The sequence below is a fragment of the Sciurus vulgaris genome (assembly GCF_902686455.1).
Source record: "Sciurus vulgaris genome assembly, chromosome: 14".
Classification (NCBI taxonomy): Eukaryota; Metazoa; Chordata; class Mammalia; order Rodentia; family Sciuridae; genus Sciurus; species Sciurus vulgaris.
The window spans coordinates 7,450,649-7,466,741 of NC_136475.1; the positions used below are offsets into that span (position 1 = coordinate 7,450,649).

General features: G+C 59.0%; 1 long non-coding RNA gene across 1 annotated transcript in view; it reads left to right on the forward strand.

Annotated features, from left to right (window-relative positions):
- The first annotated feature begins 336 nt into the window (after positions 1-336).
- The window catches only part of LOC306644115, a 53,062-nt gene continuing 37,305 nt past the window's right edge, over positions 337-16,093 (forward strand). The window contains exon 1 of the long non-coding RNA XR_013759168.1: positions 337-402. This is a non-coding gene — a long non-coding RNA (uncharacterized lncRNA). The remainder of the gene's footprint in view (positions 403-16,093) is intronic.

A 16,093-nucleotide genomic window follows, 5' to 3' on the forward strand; every position in this document is an offset into this window, starting at 1 on the left:
ATTTCCCAGGGTAGGCGATCCCCAGGGTTAGGAATGTGGGAACAGCCTTTGGATCTCTCTCCTGGGTTAGGAAGGCCGTTCTTTCCGGAAGGGCGGCAGAGACTCTGGGAACTGGACCAACCCAGCTTGAAGTATGAAGAGAATGCCGGGGGAGGAAGTGGCAGCCGAGAGTCAGCATGAGTCATCTCGTCCCAATGAGAATGAGGGCCGAGGTGTGTGCTTTTTTTTTTTTTTTGGTCTTAATTGTGTGGACACCGCTGGGAATGGAGGGGACCGGGTGACTGTGGTGGTTGCTGGTTTTAGAGCAGGGCTCGGTGCAGGGAGGCTGTGCCGAGCTGGTGCAGACTGGATCTCTCTGGCCCGGTTTCTGGGAAGGAAGGAACAGCCCTCCGCGTCTCCCTGGTGAGTATGTGCCTGTCATTTGTCTTCATCGCTCAGTGTGCCTCCGAGTCCCAGCTGGGCGCATCCCAGAGTGGACGCTGGGTTTCATGAGATGTTGAGGGTCTGAGCTTCTAGAAAAGTGGCTCTCTGCCCCCCGCCCGGGGCTGCTGGGTTTTAGCCAGACTCTTGGAGGAGGTTCTTGGTGGTTCATTGTGAAAATGAAATGTTGGTCATCAGTCTTGCTGTCTTGGGGGCAAGGATGAGGGACGGAGCTGTTGGCTGGAGAAGATGCCTGAGGCTTCTTCCAGAAGCACAGAGCGGCTCGGAGCAGGGGCGTCTGAATCAGTGCAAGGCAGGCTGCGGCTGTTGGCTTCTGCTTCTCAGGGCTGGAGGAAGGAGCCCAGGAGCAGATTTTGGCCTCCTGGTCCAAGGAGCCCAGCTGGAGCTGCCTGGTTTCAGTGCAGTGTCCACAGGAGCCGGGCAGAGGCTGTTCTTCCTTCTCTGGATCCGATGAATGAGCCCAGGAGCTCATTTTACGTCCTTTCCTTTCCTTGGAGGCTGAGAGCCACAAACTGTGGTTAAAAACCAGAAAGAAAAGAAAGCTGCTGGGGCCTGGGGGGGCCTGGGGGTGGGGGAGGGGCCCGGAGGGTCGGAGGGCGAGGGTGGACCTGGCCCCACAGTGTCTGCCAGAGTCCCTGTTCAGACGGAGCTCGGCTTTACTGTCAAGCGAAATACAGGAAATGTTCTTTTAATGTCATCCTAGTTACTGTAAGTGGGACCGTTGAAATGTCATAAATACTTTGTGATAAACACTTTTCGAATTTGCTAAAAAAGTAGCTCCTGGGCCAGCAGGGCATGACAGGGAGCTTTTTCAGAGCCGCGCTTTGAGGCTTTGAGCGTCAGCTTCCTGGGTTGACAATGAGTCAGCAACAAGTTTCTAGCCCGGAGGTGCATCCAGGCCCCAGCCGGCTGGCTCCTGCCCAGCTCTGCCTCCGTCCTGGGTTCACAGTTGCGCTGAGTGGTTGGCCTAGGGACCTGCTCAGTGCCTCCAGGCCTCTGGGCTCCGGCTGCAAGGCCCCAGCTAAGGGCCTGGTCCTCTGGTGGTGGTGGAGGTGGGGACGTCGCCTTGGGCGTCCCCAGAGTCTCCTGTGGCTGGAGCTGGTGACTTCTAGGTCCCACCTTGAGGAAGTGGCTGAGCACATGGTGACGAATGACCTGGTGCTGGGGATTCAGGCTGTGTCCATCTCCTGGGTGACACGTGCTGGGGGTTGGGAGGGAGGGTCGGCGAGGATGGGACCCTCGGAGCTGGACGTGTGACGTGTAGGTGGGAAGAGGAGGTGGGCAGAAGACAGGGCCAGGAGGAAGGCTTCCCTGGGTGCTCACTCCCCAAGGGGAGAAATGCCCAGGACATGCTGGAAACTGGACTGGCCGGGTTGGGCGGCGGCCCTGTGTGGACTGCTGAGTGCTGCTTCTCCTCCCGGGACTGCTTTTCTGAGTGTAGATAAGGCTGGGTGGGGTCCCAGCTCTCCGGATCTCAGGCCCTGCCACACCCTGAGGCTGCGAGGCTGGGAGAGCCCTGGAGGGCAGCTCAGACGCATCCCGGTGGCCCCAGTCCTGCAACTCAACCCTTGCCTGGCGGGGCCACAGGCTTCCAGGTCCTGGCACCGCCTGCCCCCTGGACCCCTGGGGCTCCCTTGGTTGGCACCTGCCAGGGGCTTAGGCTGGACCCGGATGCAGGTGGATGCACTGATGTAGCCCTACTGGGTGCTCTTGCTGATCTGTCCTCTGGGGACCCTGGCTGCTGGGCCCTGAGGAGGCTTGAGCTCTGTGCTGTTGAGATGGACGACCTGGCTGTGCGCAGGCTGCCAGGGTCTGTCCAAGGCGGGAGGCTGGTCCTGTCTGTCTGTCCGTCTCTCCTGGTGAGTGATTTATCCCCCTCATGGTGGGAGAGGAGCCCTGGGTGGAGACGCCTCCAGTAGGAGGCAGACCATGTGGGCCAGCACTCTGTCCCATGTGTCCCAGGGGCCGCCTCCGAGTCCTCCCGCGGGCACTGCCGGGCGAGGTCCCCAGGTGTTGGCAGCGATGGGGACTGAGCAGGTTGGGCCAGCTCTGACCCATCCAGCCTGTGCTGGCCGGCGACGCCATTCTGTCATCGGGGCAGAGTCACTCGATCAGGCCGCGGACATGTGCGCACGCAGAGCGCTCATGCAGTGGTGCGCGGTTCCTGAGGGCTTTTCCAGCCACCAAAAGCCACTCCAAGTGTGACTGCAGGCAGGACACAGCGGGGAACTTCCAGGGAAGAAGCTGAGTGCGTTTTGGAAGGACAGGATCTCAGGACATCAGCAGCCCGGGGAGGGGCATGGCGCCCTGGGACTGGCCGCAGCCTGAAACTGGGATGGCTGGCCTGGGAGCCGCAGGGCCGGCAGGGCAGGGCTTGGCTCGGGTCCCGCATTGCCAGCTGCAGCTGCCTCGGCCGTCCAGCCCAGACCTGGTTATGAGACCGTGGCCGGGAAGGGAGGTGGCTCAGGTTGGAAAATTAAGTAAGACACACTTGGAACTCAAACCAGAGCGCAGGGATGTGGCCGTCCTGATCCCCCCCACGCTCCAGGGCCAGGGGCCAGGTCCTTATGCCCAGCCTGCATCAGGGGCCCCTAAGAGGTAGCACGGGGTCCCAGGGAGGTGTCCCCTTCTGAGAGCTGCGCTCGGAGGCGACCTGAGTGGTCAGCTGCAGCGGTGCTGACGGGTGGGTGTGGCGGGGGTCCCTGCAGCAGCCCCGCCCCCTGCCTGAGGCGGGGCTAGACCCAGGGACAGGGACAGGGCTCGCTGCAGGCTCCGGGAGGCGAGAAAAAGCCAACAACAGATTAGAAGGAAGTTGGGCCCCCAGGAAGCAGGGGCGGCCGCGCTGGGCAGGCGAGGATTCCTTCTAATTCAGAAAATACAGACGTTACCCGACGAGCGTGCTCACGAGCGCAGGGGCTGCAGACCTTATCCACTGAGGTTTTCCTGCTTCTCTTGCTTTCAGGGCCCATCACCCTACTGAGCAGGGGCTTCTGCTCCAGGGCCTCTGGGCCCCTCCTGCCACCCTGCCCCTTTAAAACTTCATGGGGATTTTTAAGGGCCGCAGGAAACCTATCATGTGAGCCCTTCTCCCTGCACCAACAGTTCACGGAGCCTGAGAGGGCGCGCGGCTTTCTATCAGTTCAACTAGACTCATGGGAAATGTATACAGCAGCAGTGCCCTGAAGGACTCGGGCTTGCTTTCTCTCACACAGAAAGGCTTCTGTTCCCTGTGCAAGCTGTTCCCAGACAGAAAGGGAAAGTCTCGGGGCAAGGCCAGTAGGCAGCCAGCTCTTCTGGTCCCTGCCCTGGCAACCTTGGCCTTGGCTGCCTTCCTCCAGCTTATCCGATAGTTTCAAGAAGGCTACTGGAGCTCCAGCCCTCACCTCTGCATTCCAGAGAGGAGGAAGGAAGGGGCAGGCCAGTGGTCAAGACTCCCACGTGTCAGCCTCCTTGAAGGGCTTTCCTGAGATCCCCGGTGACCCCACATCTTTCGATAGCCAGCCTACCTGTGGAGGGGCTGGGGTGGGGTAAAGCCAGGCTCAGAGAAGGTTCCGAGCAAGGGGGGGGCGTGGGGTCAAGGCAGACAGCAGCAAGCGCCTCCCCCAACCCCCACGACCTCTGCTCTGGTGGGGAGTCAGGTCCAATCATGTGAAGACTCTCCCGAGAGCCAAACCTGCCCTGGAAGTTCTAAGCAGGAACCACCAGCTCTGCCGGAAGCAGCCGGGCCTGGGCAGCCAGGTCTGCCACTCCGCTTGCTGCCCTCGGGATGCAGGGCATGGTCCCCACCCGGCAGGGGCACTGTGGGAGGCGATGCCCTCGGCCGAGCCAGTCACCTGGGCACTGCAGCAACCTGACCAGGCAGCTTCTCTCCGCAGTGAGGCTGAGTCCCCCACTGCCCCGGGTCCCCCACCAGGCCGTCAGCTCCAGCCTGGTCCTCTGCTTGCTGCCGGGGCTGCCCTGGGCCTCTTGGTTCACTCCTGCGTGGACATCGGAACACAATGGCAGTCTGCCACCCACGGTTCCGTGAGGATGAAGAGGGGCCAGGTGTTAAAGCCCCAGACAGAATGGTGTGCAGATTGTCCCTGTTGTGTTACTGGGGTCAGGAAAGTAGTTGCTAAGTGCACAGGCGGTGTGATGGTTAATCTCAACTGTCAACTTGGTTGGATTAAGAGATGCCTATGATTAAGAGGCTCTGGGTGTGTCCCTGAGGGCTGTCGGGATGATTGGCATGTGGGGTAGGCACTGAAGGAGCCCCGCCCTACGCGTGGCCCCACCTCCCGATAGGATGGAAAAAGGCTGGGTGAACAAGGAGGCGGCAGCAGGTGCAGCTCGGCTCTTCCTGAACTGGCTCTTGGTTGCTGCTTCACTGGTCTGAGGACATCAACCTCTTGCTTCTTCACTCTTCCAAAGAGAACTCTGCCTGTGGTTCTCCAGGGAGTTTCCAGAAGCCTTGGCCTTGGACTAGGTAGCACTGTTGATCCTTCTTGTTCTGGGGCTTCCGGTTCTTGGACTGCACAGCTGCTGGTTCTTCCAGCTCTCCAGCTGCAGACAGCCATGGTGGACTGTCCAGCTTCTGGTCGTGTGAGCCCATCTAATAAATCCCCTTTTATAATCACACGTCCTGCTGATTCTGTTCCCCTAGGGAACCCGACTAACACAGGTGCAGAGATCCGGGTGCACGCACCAGTCACAAGCAGCGCCTGCTGTCGGAACACCGCGGCCAAGTTGCTCAAGGCCCTGACACCCCAGGCTCTGTGCCCCTTCCTGCTACTCCTGGAGAGGGCAAGTCACAGAGGAGCGGAGCCGTTTTCCCAGGGTCCACTCCCAGGGCAGAGGGCGGCATAAAGCACAGAGCTGTGGTGGAGACTCCGAGCTGACCCTCCTGTGCCCATCCTCTTCTGCTTCCTGTGTTGCGATGACTTCCAGGTTGCCAGGGACAACAGTGTTTCCAATTAAAAACCGCATTTCTGCTGGCCGCAGCGGTGCACGCCTGTCATCCCAGCAGCTCGGGCGGCTGAGGCAGGAGGATCTCGAGTTCAAGGCCATCCTCAGCAAAAGTGAGGCACTAAGCAACTCAGTGAGACCCTGGCTGCAAATAAAAATACAAAATAGGGCTGGGAGTGTAGCTCAGTGGTTGAGTACCCCTGAATTCAATCCCTGATACCCAAAAAAACAAACAAATAAGCAAAGAAGAAACTGAATTTCTCAGGCTCCTTTACAGATAGAGTGGCCAGTGAAAGATGTAGGCCTAAAACTTTCATGGGGGATTCTGGGAAAGCTCTTTATAGGAGGCTTGACCTTTTGCCTACCTCTTCCCTTCTGTCTGCTGTCTGGAAGGGCAGAGGTGATGACTGGAGCCGTAGCAGCCTTCTTGAACACTTCCACACACACACACACACACACACACACGACCTCCTTGGTTTAAAGACAGGTATCATCCTGGCTGGATGTATTACTGTATATCCACTTTTACTAGATTCATTTTTTCCTCTGATTTTAATAATGAATTAGAACATTTCTGTGTGCCCCTGAAGGTAGCAGGACCTCATGTACTGTACCCTTCATGCCCAGGGGAGGAGGAGGCCCTGGGGGGCAGAGAGGGGCCAGACAGGGGCCTTCCTGGGAGCCAGGAGGCTGGGCTCCTGAGGGGCAGCCCCGAGGTGCAGACGGGTACTGCAGCCCCGGGGAAGCGGGCGCTGGCTCCCCTGAGCTTGGCAGACGGGTCGGTTCCTGGATCGCTGGGCCCTGGAAGGATGCTGCATGCTTCTGCAGCAGATGCTCTGCCCTCCGCCCGTCTCTGTTTCCGTGTGCCTCATTTCCTCCTACGAAATCTCTGCTTGCTCAACTTATCCTTTGGTGCAGATGAACTTCAGTCTCCGAGGGGAGGTACCAGGACGTGAGGAACCGCCCTCCTCCTCCAAGGTTCCGACTCCTGCTAAAGCTGCCCGAGCATCCTGCCCCGCCCACGACGGGGAACTAGACTCATCTCACTGGGACCCTTGCGGGTCTCAATGCTCCCGTGACTTCATGGTGGCCCGCGTGATGTGGGCAGCTGGGGGCGGGGGTCCTGCCTGGGGCAGCCGCCCCTGCACGCCGGCACCTGGAGGCTCTATGATCAGGGCCTGCACCTGTGGTCTAGTCCCTGGCCACAGGCTTGGTTGCAAGATGTATCTCTTCCCTGGGCCTCTGGGCTGCCCTCAGCTGTGTGGCAGGCTCTCTGCAGGCCTGGCTCCCCATTGCTGGCCACTGCTGGCTTCTCCCAGCCTGGGCCTTCCCATGGGCCTCCCAGGAGGAGGAACAGCAGTGACAGCGAGGAGGCAGAGACGGACAGACGTCAGGGGCTGGGGAGGCACACGGGGCCAAGCCCTTTCAACAGTACTGTCCAGAGCAACCTCCACAGTGCTGGGAACGGTCTGTCTGCACTGCTCAGGGAGGTGACCACAAGTCACACCTGGCTCCCGAGCAGTGGGAGAGTGGCTAGCCTGATCAGTAACTGAACTGGAAGTTTTGTGAATTCAGGGTCGAATGCCCATAGCTACATGCGGCAGGAGCTGCGGGCTGGGACATGGACTTCCTGTCTGAGGACAGACATCCTTGAGGTGGTCCCCACCCCACCCTGTCACTGTCCACAGCTGTACCTTCCTGGTTTCAGTCACCCGTGATCAAGTAAGGGCCACACAGTTCAGTTCCAGAAACAAACCATTCCCGAGTCGTGACTTGCACGATGAGCAGCATGATGGGATCTCTCACGGCCCTGCTCCGCCCTGCTGGGGACACGAGTCAGCCCTTCATGCAGCGTATCCGCTCTGTATCTGCTGCCTGCCCGTTCCTGACTTAGAAGCCACAAGTGATGCTGGCCATTTTATTACAGTCTGTTGTTATAATCGTGACAATACAGTATTCTGTGGTTAGTTATTGTTGTGACTCTCTTGTGTACCTAACTGTAAACTTTATGCTGGGTAAGAATGTATAAGAAAAAACAGGGTATGCAGGGTTTGGTGCCAGCTAAGGTCTCTGGCATCCTCGGGGGTCTTGGATAGTATCCTCTTAGCTAAGTGGGGACTGATGAGATTGGCATAAGCAAACCTCAGGTCAGGGTCCTGCAAAGTCCCCTAAGCTGTCTTTGGGTGGTTTTGTGAGAGAGAAGCACTAAACAACGTGCCCGCACAGTGGGCTGGGCCCTGGCCGTCCCTCCCCTAAGCCACCCATCAAGTTCCAAGATGTGGCGAGCAGTTCTTCCATTGCACACGGAGCCTCAGCTCCGGCGTTGTGGACCGTCCTTCCCTGGGGAGGCCAGGAAGCATGCTGGTCATGCCCCCACCCAGGCTGAGCCCGGCCCGGGCAATCACTGGCTGCAAGCACAGGCTGTACCCTGCACCTGCCTTGGTTTCCTAATCTGCAGAACGGGTGCGCAGGGCACTGCCGCAGAGCGCTGGAGGAGCAGGGAGCCACTGCCTGCAGCTCCTCTGGAAAGTGCTGCATGGACCAGGCGCTCCGTGGCCTCTGCTGGGCGTGGAGGATCTGTGTCTTTTCCCGTTTATTCCTGCCCAGTGGTGCCTTTCTCCGGACACGGCCCTCAGCTCCAGCAACGCCCCCTCTGCCCCACGCCCCTCGTTCCTCCCACCCGGGTGCGGCTGTAGCTGCGAGTCCTGGCGTCTGGGGGCAAGAGATCCAAGCGTCAGTCTTCACTGGTCATTTGCAGCAGGGTCGTGAGCCACTGGAGGGGGCAGGAGGATGTGGCCGTGCAGATTTCCAGCCGAGGGGACTTGGCCTGCCAAGAGGGACCCTTACGTGCAGCAGGAGGTCTCCCTGAGGACTGGCGTGAACTGGCGTGTGGGACAACCGGCTTATGCACTTGTGAGCTGGCTGTTTTCCTGGATGGAAGCGGCAGCTCCAGCGGGGACAGGAAGAGGGACCTGGGGACACTCTGTGGTGTCCATTCCCACTTGGAGTCAGGGGCCCCAGGGCTAAGCCCTGGCTCCTCCTGCTGGCCGTGGCTGATGTCCTTGATCGTCCCCAGGCTTGGTGAGTGACCTAGGGTGGCAGACACTCAACCCTCAGCTTGGAGCCACCGTCATTGCTGAGACACTGAATTGCGGTCATTGGGTGCCAGGGTGGTCCTGGCCATAGCAGCCCCTCTGGGAGTCCCCACAGAGTGCTGGCCTAGGCACCCAGGAGCCTGTCCCTTCCCCAGGCAGCCCAGAGCATGGCCTGTTTGTTCTTGGCTTCGTACCCTGGAACCACTGGATGGCACTGTGATTCTACAGATGGTCACGAGCCACCGCCCCTGGGCCCTGGCTGGGGGCACTGCTGCACCAGGCCGCAGCCCAGCCTCAGCCATCCCTCCTCCCTGGGAAGTCCCCTGGGACACGCATCCGGCACTGGGCCCGCTGCCCTCCTGGGGGTACGCTCGCCGCTTTCCAGCATCCCTTGTCCCCTGAGCACGGGGCCTTCTTGTGCTGGACCCAAGGCTGAGGCCGCTGGCAGCCACGTGAGTCTGCTGGGCCCACACGGCCCTCACAGCTGCCGACGTGGGGACAGGCCTCAGGTCACACATCTCTCCTCCTGTGTTTGGGTTGGCCACTGTCTTGCCTGGGATCTTCAGTGGGACTTGCCATGGTCCTTGGTGAGTCCTTGTGAGCTCTGGCGCTCTTCAGCAGGAATAGGAAGCCGAGCCAGCTCCTCCACACCTCGGGCAGGGGCCACCAGGGTCAGCGGGCCGGGAGCTCTGCCCCCAGAGGCTGTTCCAGGTGGCCAGCGTTCCAGTGTTCCCAGGAGTCTCCCCAAATGCAGGCTGCCCCTCTCGCTGCACAGGATGGGACCCAGGGCCCTGGGAGACACGGCAGAGGACAGAGCGTCCCTGCGGCCCTGGGGGGCCTGGAGCCGGGTAAGCTGAGCACTCAGCAGCCTTCTCTGGCCGGGCACTCGTCCACGTCCTGAGGCACAGGGACGAGGGGGAGGCTGGCTGGCCCCAGGAAAGATGCCCGTGTAACTCACCCTCGGCATCCAGGGACTCGCCGGGGTTCATGGCTGCTTTAGCTGCTTCTGCCTGGCCACGTCCTCGGGTCTGTGGGCCGATGCCTTTGAAGCTGGTGCCCTGAGCCCAGTGTGACGGATTCTGGCTCATCTCATCCCCAGGGGGTGGTCTCTCTGAAGTCCCCAGAAGGGCCTGCTCACAGTCCTGCTTGCAGAGGGAAGTCGGGGACAGGGGTGGGTGGAGACTGCCACCCAGCAGCCCAAGAGGTGGCTGCAAGGCAGGAGGCTTTGCAAGAGGAGTGGACTCCCAGACCCAGTCACCGCTCACTGCCGGGTGTGTGTCACTTGCCTCTGCGATCACATGGGGCACCTGGACACGACAGGTCCTATCACTCGGGGACCGACAAGGGCTGCCTGTCCAGCCCTTAGGCGGCCCTTAAAGGAGCACAGCTCTCGGAGCTGGACAATTGGACAGCCGTCGGGTGACCCTTCCCAGGACGAGTCCTGAGCAGGGACTCGCGGCTGGCTCACCTGGACAGGGCTCCATCTGGTGTGCCGGCCTTCTGCAGGAGCTTCCAGCAGCTCTTGAGAAGAGCAGTGGGGTGTCTGTCCACCTGCAAAAGAGGCGAAGGACGGACGAGGATGTTTCAGCTCTGATTCGCATTTGAATAAGATTGAAGATGGGACTCTATAAAAGCCCCCGGAGCAGCGCTCTCCCCGGGACCGGGAGCCCTTTGCTTCCTTTCTCACGCGTCCGTCCGTCAGTTTCTTCGTGCGACTCTGAAGAGGAGTGACAGCCTTCTTTTCTGTCCTATTTTTCACAGAAGCTATCACAAATTGCTTTTCCTTTTTTCCTTTTTGTTCTGTGGTGCTAGGGCTGGAACCCAGGGCCTAGAGTGCCCGGCAAGTGCCAAGTCCCTGAGCGCCCAGGGCCCCCGGGGTCCTGAGCTCCGCTGCCCACCTCTGGGGCTGGCTGGGCAGCTCCCTGGGCGAGTCAGGGGGCCCCGGAATCATCCAGATGTCCCTAGGGGAGGTTGGGACAGATGGACGGGAGGCCTTTGCACAGAGCAGGGCCACTCAGCGAAGTCCCGGGGGCCAGGCCATAGCTGCCACCACTGGGCTCCACAGTGGTTCTGAGGTGTGCTCTCAGGGGACTGGGGCTTCGTTCCCCAGGGTGATGATCCTCCCTGGGAGCGTGACTCAGACACCAGGGGTTTCAGGAGGGTGACCAGTCACCCTGACACCAAATTGTGTTTGCAAAGCAGATGGGCTAGGAATTGGGTCTTGGAAGGAGGTGGGAGTGTGTGACCCACCTCTCCTGGGGACAGCAAGGCGGGTGGCAGAAGGCCCCAGTCTGGCTGGCTTCTTACGGCTCCCCCTCGACTGAGCCGTAAGGCTAAAGGGCTTCGCAGGCTTTCACCTGCATCGCGACTGCCGCCATCATGCCTCTCCTAGGGAGGAGGCAGCGCCCTCACCGGCTGGCAGGCGGGAGTCAGAGGACGCCACTGTTGCTCCGCCTGCCCCAGCAGCTCCTCAGCCATGCGGCACCCCTGAGTGCAGGGCAGCACCTCCAGGGCAGTGGGGCCTCCTGAATCCTGCGCAGGGTGCCCGTGGTGTCAGAGCCAGCGGGAGATCTGCAGGGGCATGGCAGCCGCCCTGTCCCCTGCAGAGGCTGCGTGGAGGCCCTAGGAGCGCTTCCCGAGGAGCACCCTCTGACGGGGCATGGTTTTGAGCTGCCCTGAGCTCCTGGCTTTCAGCACCTGTGACTGACACCTCAGCGGAGATGTGGAGGAGAAGGCAAGTGCTTACCCGGGCCGGCTGCCCGCAGGGGCAGAGCAGGGGAGGAGGCTGGCAGAAGGAGCCACAGGGGCTCCCCAGTCCCATGCTCCCAGCAGCTCAGAACATGACCTTGTTTGGCAGCAGTCCTGGCAGACGCTGTGGGTCAGGACAAGGGCTAACTGGAGCAGGGTGGACGCCTAGTCCTGTGTGACGGGTGTCCTTACAAGAAGAGCACCTTTGGCAACAGACACAGAGAGAAGGCCATGTGACTGTGGGGTCACCCTGTAGCAAACCAGGAACAGCAGAGGCTCAGAGAAAGGCCCGGCAGACCCTCGCCTCAGAGGAAACTGCTGACCCTCTGATCTCAGCCAGGCCTTCAGCACTGTGAGTCAACAAATGCCCCCCGTGACGGCCACTTGCTTGGTGGCATGCAGATGACAATCCTCACAAACGCACAGGGAGTGGACGCAGGGTGCGGTGTGCCCTCCCAGGTGGCTCCTCCAAGCAGGTCCCCCAGTCCGGGTCTGAGCTGCTCCAGGGCGTCTGCCAGGGATGGACACCCAACCATCTGAGAGCAGGAAATCGGCTTTTTTTTTAGTTGACGTGCGCCGAATGCTCTTGCTTTCTTTGAACTTTCCCCGAACTACAGAGAATCGGAGGCTTGAAGGTGGAATTTGGTCTTTCCATTTGCTAAAACAAAGCAAGATGTGATTCGTCCTTACAGGTGACATGACCCAGGTTCCGACCAGCTACAGGGTGTGTCCTGAGCAGGGACCCCAGGGCTCCCAGGCTGGTGGCTCCCAGCTCAGGGGAACCGCACACCCAGAGTCTTGGCCGCAGCGGAGACTTTCACCTGACCCATTGTTTTCCTGTTCCTGTCCCTTTCTCTGGTGCTCACCAGCATCACGTCAAGTGACAAGTGACAGAGGGGACAGAGGCCGCAAGTCACTTCTCATGTGGGGACTCCTGGCCTCGTTTCCTAGTTATTGAACAAGCGTGCTGGGTGAGCCCGGTAGAAACAGGCTCTACCAACAGTTCAGAACAACAGGAACCCTCAGTTCATGAGAACCTGCAGAAAAAAACAGTTTAAAGAACCGAGAAGGTGCCACAGTATAGTGAAAGAGTGTCGGGTTTTGGAAAAGACAAAAATGAGCCATCGCCACCCCGAGGAGCCCGCTGATCAGTCACACGAGACGGGACCGCACACAAACACGGGCATTTCTTATAATACCCCGGTATTTACAGTCAGGACGCTTCTTCAGAGTTCGTGGAAAGTTATTTTCGTCACGGGGTCGCCTCCAGCGATGAGTGTGTGTCAGTGAAACCGTGACTTCAAAGCTGGGAGGTGACGGAGGACTCAGAACTGGAGCGCCCCGGCTGGGCCCACGTGCCGCCTCCTCACAGGGCCCGGGAGGTCCTGGGATCCTCGTGCACTTGGCAAACGTGGCCAGGCAGCTGGGGATGCCCTCGTGGCTGCCGGGCGCCCAGAGCACCAAGTGCCAGCTTTCCCGTGTTTAAATAATTCCTTTTATTGTGAAATCGAGGATGTCACTGAAAGCAGCCAAACATGGCATGAGAAGCAGCACACCTGTGGCCCAGAAGTGGCCCTGCTCTAACGTGACGGCTCTGAAGCACCGGGGGACAGGGTCCCCGAGGGTCACCGCCCCAGGAGAGAGGAGTGGCCTGCTGGCTCCTGCCAGTGCAGGGTTTAGGAGAAAACTCGTTCAGATCTTCCTGCACAAGGGCCAAGCGCTGCTCCCAGCCAGCACGGTCCCCAAGGTCCTCTGCCTCTGTGTCATTTGACAGTAGCACACCCATCTCCCACGCCCGTGGTCCCCTGGCAGTTTGTAACCGTACGGTTGATGTTGTGCCTTTGGCCTCCATGCCTTCGGTCACCCTGGCAGTCACGCAGGATGGTCAGTCTGCACAAGGACTCTGCATCTGGGGCTGTGCTTAAGGACACGCCCTCCCCGCAAGAGTTGATGGCACAAGTCCAATAACACTGGCTATGCATTGAAAAGGATGTGAGGGAGTGCACCCAGCCTCCAGAAACAGCCATTTTAAAAACAAGTACACTAGCAGGGCGTGGTGGCGCACACCTGTAATTCCAGCGGCTCGAGAGGCTGAGGCAGGAGGATCACCAGTTTGAGGCCAGCCTCAGCAACTTAGTGAGACCCTAAGCAACTCAGCGAGACCCTGCCTCTAAATAATAATCTCTAAATAAAAGGCCTGGGGATGGGGCTCAGTGGTAAAATGTCCCTGGGTTCAATTCCCAGTTACCCCCCCCCCCCCAAAAAAAAAAGAGGAAATAAAAACATATATACTAACTAGCAGATTGTTCTGGGGAGAATTGGTTTAAAAGAAGACCTGGCAGGCTGGGCATGGTAGTGCACACCTATAATCCTAGTGACTCAGGAGGCTGAGGCAGAAGGTTTACAAGTTCGAGGCCAGCCTCAGTAACTCAGTGAGGCCCTAAGCTACTTAGTGAGACCCTGTCTCTAAATAAAAAATAAAAGGGCTAGGGATGTGGCTCAATGGTTATGTGCCCTGGGTTCAATCCCTGGTACGAAAAAAAAAGAAGCCCTGTGGCCTGTTCATTGCTTTCATAAATAACCTGCTCATAGTTTTACCCATTTATTTCCCTCCTCCCTCCTTTCTTTCTCTCTTCTCTCTCCTTTTTTTTTTTTTTTTTTTTTTAGGAGTCCCTCTGACATTCTGGATTTTTCCACGTTTTATATATGCTATGAACTATTTTCTCTCAGCTGGTCTTTTCTTTTCTTTTTTCTTTTTTTTTTTAAACTGTGCTCACTGTTATTTATTCTGTAGAGATATTCCATTTTCAAGTAGCTGTTATTTTCCTTTTTGATGCTCAGGCTTCATCTGGCTTAGAAAGTCCGTTCTCACCCCTTTCTTACAAAATATTCTCCCTTTTTTTCTTCTGATAATTCATCATCTTATTTTTGAAGTTTAAAATATGAGATCCAGTTTGAATTTCTGTTTATGAGTTGAAGTGAGGGGTCTAGCTTTCCCCTAAGGAGGCAGCTACCTTCCCCGTACCACTTAGTGAGCAGCCCACCTCTCTCTGATGAAAGGGTGAGTTTTAGGTTTCTGGGTTTTGCATGTGTGCGGCTGGGGTGTGGGATGGGCTGAGCTCCGGCTTGGGGCTTGATGTCTCCAGATGGCCCTGTGAGTTCAGGGAGCCAGGCGGAAGGTGGGGCGGCTGAAAGCAGGTGGGGTTGGCAGGGGCTGGGGGTGGCAGACGATGCAGAGGGTCTCCCGGTGGGTTTCAGGGATGGAGGCACGTACAGATCCAGCAGGGTGAGACCAGGTCAGAAAGGCCCGAGCCGGTGCAGGCGGGCAGGGCAAAGCACTGGCTGGGAAGACCTGTGGGTGCCGGGAGGGTCAGGTTCAAGTTCACTGCATGGAGAAATGTCTCAGGTGGGAAAGGGAGGCAAGCAGCCCCAGCAGGGAGCGGGTCTGAGTTTTGTAGGGCCAAACTATACAGACCAAGAGAGGCAACCCCAGGAAGGGATGGAGACGACCTTCCAGGACGAGGCCCGTCCAACCGACTGGAGCCTGCGGTCCTGGGTCCTGACGAGGCTGCTGAGAAGGGGGGTCCCGGCCTGCGCGGGAGGTGGCTGTGCTCACCGAGGGGCCCGCGCCTGGTTTAATGCTTTGCTGGCGTCTTCTTGAAACCCGTCCTGGGTTCTGATCAAGGAGGTGCCACGCTCAGTTAGCATTGGAGCCCGTGCTTGCCAAGGGGTCCTGGGGGCTGGCAGGTCCCAGCCCCTCCCTGCAGACCCCAGAAGGGGCTTTAAGTGACAGCAGGTCTTGGTTTATGAGAGGTGGCTGGAAAGCCACTTAGGGAGAGAAGGGTGGGTCAGAATGGGTGGTGAGCTCTGCCCTCACTGAGAAGCCCCCTGCCCAGGACGGGGCGTGTGCTGTGCTCCCGGTGGACGTGCAGAGGGAGAGGTTTAGGGCAGGAGGCACCGCCCCTGGGGCACTGGCTGCAGGACATCTCTGTCCCCACAGAGACCCACTGCATCGGGTGAGCTGGAGCCTGGCTCTCCACTCCAGCCAGCTTCAGGCTACCCTGGGGGGTAGACCAGGTTTCCTGTTCCAGATTCTCCTTCGCTCACTCGATGTCCTCTCTACACGGGCGCATCCAACAGGCTGGCCTGGACATTCAGGGGCAGAGAGGCGCCTGTGAGAGATGCGTTTGCTTCCATCGCTCATGGACATGAGCCTGCATCAGCCACGCAGATGGGCACCCCTCGGGGGACCGCGGGCCAGTTAGGAAGCAAGCAGTGGGCGGGGCGTGGGGCCAGCGCGTCCCCGTCTCATCTCCCACCCTTGGCTCTTCCAGACAGCCGACTCCTCCGCTGTGAGCCTCCTCCGCTGTGAGCCTCCTCCGCTGTGAGCCTCCTCCGCAGTGAGCCGGAGGCCAGACCGGCTCCTACGCTTCGTCCTCTCTGCTCTTCCCAGGCTCCGTCCTCCCAGCGTGGGGGAGCCTCCAAAGATGGCCCCGAGGAGGTCCGTATCAGTGACTGAAGAGACCCCTAGTAGGTGCTGTGCTCCAGGAGCATCCGAGTCGCTTAAGGGTTTGGAAAGTCCGGGTTGAGCCAAGAGAAACGTTTTTATTTTTCCTGTACTGCTTCCAGAATCTTCCACCACCACGCACCGTAAATATCCACACATTTGCTTTAAATCTCCAAATGGTACAAAATAGGAGCCTGAGTTAAATGTAGACGATGTGCAATCTCCACTTTTTTTTTCCCCTTGGAATTTCATGGGATCCCAGATCCAGAGGGCACAGTTCAGGACAACACCCGGGAATGCCGTGGAAGATTAGGAGGAGCCGGCGCAGGGGCACACGCCTGTGATCCCAGCAGCTAGG